Here is a 4,165-nt window from a genome sequence, read left to right on the forward strand (position 1 = left end):
ACAATCAAAATAATAATAAAAAAATAGCAATAGACAGATTAAGGGGGATCCCACTCGAAAAGAGCATCCCGACCAGATATCCAACTATGGAAATTCAACGCCACACAAGCACGGAAGACCTTCATCCATGAATAAATCAGTACTTTTTTATTTTGCACACCAAAGCCTCAACTAGATCTGCCTTAGCATCCGAGCAGGAATGATGTATTGTGGATGTCCCATATCGATATTGAAGCACCATTTATAATTTATTCTAGAACTATTTTGAATATGACAAGCATGTCTTTGGTGCTAGTATAAATTAGAAGAGATAAGGCTAAAGGAGGAAGTTTTTGGAGTTTTAGAAGATTGTGTGAAGAATGAGAGGTTCTCTTCTTTCAAACCTAATTGTTATCTTTAGGGGGAATTAGATCATCTAATTCTAGAATATCAACTAAATGCCTCTCATAATCTTATAGTTTCCAATTTAATTGGGTAGAAATTGTAAGTTATTTGAGAAGAATCTACATTATTAGGTTCTTCCTTTATTTAAAGGTAGAAAAAACTAAATTGGTTGATTATTTATCGTTTCAAGTTATCAATTTCAATTTATTTTCATTGTAAGTTTCGGCTTCTCATCAGAGAATCACACATCTCCAAATTATTTGTCCAGTGTGGCGGAATTTTCTACCAGTGCCAGGCAACAAAAAAACCCTAAATATGCATGGACGGTGGTTTTTATTACATATCACAAAGATCACTCTCTAAAACTACTCACAGATACTTTTATCGAAATGCTGTTTTGCGTATCCCTAAACGTCACTCACTGGAGAGTTTTGTTTTTTCTTGAAAGAACCATTATTAGAAGATGGATTGCAAAGTATGTCCCCTCTTTCTTTTTTGTCTTGTCCTCCAAATCGTCTCTTTCTTCGTTGAAATGATTGCAATGCCATTATAAATTCTCTCTCACCAAAATCAGGCCACAGGCATTCAGTAAAATATAGCTCAGTATAAGCTAATTGCCATGCCAAGAAATTGCTCAATCTTAGTTCACCACTAGTTCTTATAAATAGATCAGCGTAAGGGAACTCGGTAACACTTGTTTCAAGTTGTTCACTAAATACGCTTTCATTGATATCTCCCGGCTCCATCAACCCATCTTTTACTTTATGAGAAATGTTTCGACATGCTTGTAGTATGTCATCCCTTCCGCCATAGTTAATTGCCACCAACAGATGAAGTTTTGTGTTTCTTTTGGTGGAGTCTGTCGTCTTTATTATCTGATTCTGTAGCGAAATAGGGAGCTTTACGAGATTCCCTATTATAGATACTCGAACATCGTTCCTGTTGCAAATCAATAGTCATTAATATTTTCATCTGACAAGCACACGAGTTTATTCCCGGCACTAAGGACCAAACAATAAAGAGTTACCTCATGAAATTTTCCACCTATTCCCGTAACATTCTTTCGAACAATTCCATTAAGAAATCCACCTCCGTCTGAAAATACAAACCGAACTAATCAATAAATAAACTTTTAAAGAGAGTATAAAAGAGGTACCTAATGGGGAACAAATGACTGACTTGACCGCAGATACCATATTCTTATTTGTAATCCTTGTAGGATTTAAATTATATTCTGGCAGCCACCTAACTCAATTATCAGGTTTAACAATCTTTTCTATGTTTTTAGAAATTTGGTACGAACCAAAAATCCGGATTAATTAATTGAAGATATCAACTTTATAGGTTTCTTCAAGGGTCTTTAAAAACACAAAAATCCACGTTTTAGCACCATAAATTCTATTTTCTTTCCTTTCTTAAATCTGCAGTTAGAATTATGCTAGCATAAACTCGTCTTTAAGATAGACTAGGGTTATTATTCTGATGCTTATTTTTTGAAAAACTCATGTAGTTGAGTTAGCATCCATATATATTTACGTCAAAAGTTGTACTCTTTTCCCTTTGTTTCAGGTTTTGTCCCATGTGGTTTTCCTGACAAGGTTTTAATGAGGCAACACTCATTGACATTTATTAATTTTCTTTCAAAATGTTGATATTAATGCTCTTTTTCCTTCGCCCAAATTCTTTCCCATCGGGTTTTACTGGAAAGGTTTTAGTAAGGCAATTTAATTCAACATGATGGTCATCCAAGGGGGAGTTGTATCAATTTTGGTTGTTTGGGGGATTCCCATATTTGACTAAACCAAATCAACTTAATCATCTCCTAATAATTTGGATTTCCTTCTCACAAATACGATTTTTGTTCACGTACGATAAGGTGTTTATATCTTGGCACTTTGTTGAAGAAACTACATCAACTATCTCTACAAATCATCTCCAAGAAATTAGCAATCCAAGACACAAGTACTTAATGTATTGAAAGAAACATGAAGACTCGAGAACACTACTATTAGAAGACTAACGCAAAAGAAGTCTTCACCAACTGACAGATTTCTCACGAAAGCATTGCTGTCTCCAACATTCAAGAAATTCGTTTATCGAAATTGGGAAGTGTCGACTCGAAGATTTGAAAGCCAAGACTTAAATGAAGTACTTATCAGGGGGAGCATCATAGTAAAAGGTATTTTACTGGACAATCACGTTGTACTCTTTCTCCTTCGTCAAGGTTTTGTCCCACTGGGTTTTCATTGTCAAGGTTTCAACGAGGCAACATATGCATGTCCAACTCTGTCCTAAGTTTTCTCATAATTGTACTCTTTTCCCTTCAGTCAGGTTTTGTCCCTTCGGATATTCCTGATAAGGTTTTAACGAGGCAATTGGTTTAGATACAGTAGTCATCTAGGGAGAGTGTTATAAACAGAAGTTTATTTGGTAGATGCCCACTATAGTGGGACCCCATTACTTGGGCACCAAGTATGTAAAAACCTTTGTAAACACACACATATGAATAAGAATTTCTCTCTCTTCTTCTCCCTATTTTCTGTCTTCTTCTCCTTTTACAATATAATCAACCCATAATTTATTATAGAGGAAGGATTCATGGACACTCTTAGATAGACAAGGTCGGACGAGATTTGTACCATTTTCTCCGCAAAACCCAAACGATAATGAATTTAAGTCTAATATTTTGATGGTTTATTCTTTTTATAGGACTCTACATTCCTACAAAAAATTAGCACAATTCGAGATGTATAAAACCACCATCTACCCCTTTGATGGTCAGGTTTGCTAATTCGAATTGCATTCATTTTTGGTGGGAATGTAAAGTCTGATAATAGGAACATGTCAATAAAATATTAGACTTAAATTCATTGTCGTTTGAGTTTTCCGGAGAAAATGGCGTAAATCTTGTCCGATCTTGTCTATTTAAGAGTGTCCATGGATCCTCCCTCTTTATTATATAACTCATAAATATAATGGACTATGTATGTGTTTATTTATCATTATAGTAATTGAAAAACTCATATTTTCAGAAACATAAGAAAGTTATTTCTAAAAATTATTATAATCAATTTTTTTAATAGAATTGGGCTGGTTTTTTTCTTTTCTTATTTTCTCTAAACTATCAAAAAAAAACGAATTAAAATATTTTCTCTAAACTATCAAAAAAAAGAATTAAAAAAACCATAGAAGACTTAGAAAAAGAAATTCTCCTCTCTTTTTTGAGATCATTTTTCAAAAATAATCAATCATTTGAGAAAAATGTTTGTGAAAATTTATTATTATAAAAGTGATTATATTAAAATAATCTATCTATTTATGATTATCTATAATCATAAATAGATAATCATAAGTTTTACCAAACAAGCAATGAGACTCATAAGTTTTACCAAACAAGCAATGAGACTCGAACATTCTAGGAGGATGAACAAGTCATTATAATAGCAGGCAAATTAGTTTTGGTGGTCGGTTCAAAATTTTGTTTTGATCGGTTCATACGCATTCTACATTTTTTATCATCAAATTTTGCATCTCTATTGCAGCCATTTTAGTGTAAGAACTAAGAACTATAGCTGAATTTGTGAAGTATAAGTTGCCAATACAACCGTATGTGTAAACCTCGATCGCTGACGATGGGTTTCGCCTGCTGGCTGCTGTACCTTTCAGTATAAGCTAAAGTTGGTGAAAACTTACATGTTCTCTGTGAAAAGAGAGAGTGTTATTTTATTTATTTAATGATGAAATGGAGTGATGATAGTGATGTTTCAGCTAGCAGATGTGG

The 4,165-nt window shown here is 33.6% G+C and overlaps 1 pseudogene; it reads right to left on the reverse strand.

Moving 5' to 3' along the window:
• Nucleotides 1-791: 791 nt before the first annotated feature.
• Nucleotides 792-1,580, reverse strand: LOC113357824 (annotated as a pseudogene).
• Between the last annotated feature and the right edge of the window lie 2,585 nt (nt 1,581-4,165).

This window comes from Papaver somniferum, chromosome 1 (genome assembly GCF_003573695.1).
Source record: "Papaver somniferum cultivar HN1 chromosome 1, ASM357369v1, whole genome shotgun sequence".
Lineage (NCBI taxonomy): Eukaryota > Viridiplantae > Streptophyta > Magnoliopsida > Ranunculales > Papaveraceae > Papaver > Papaver somniferum.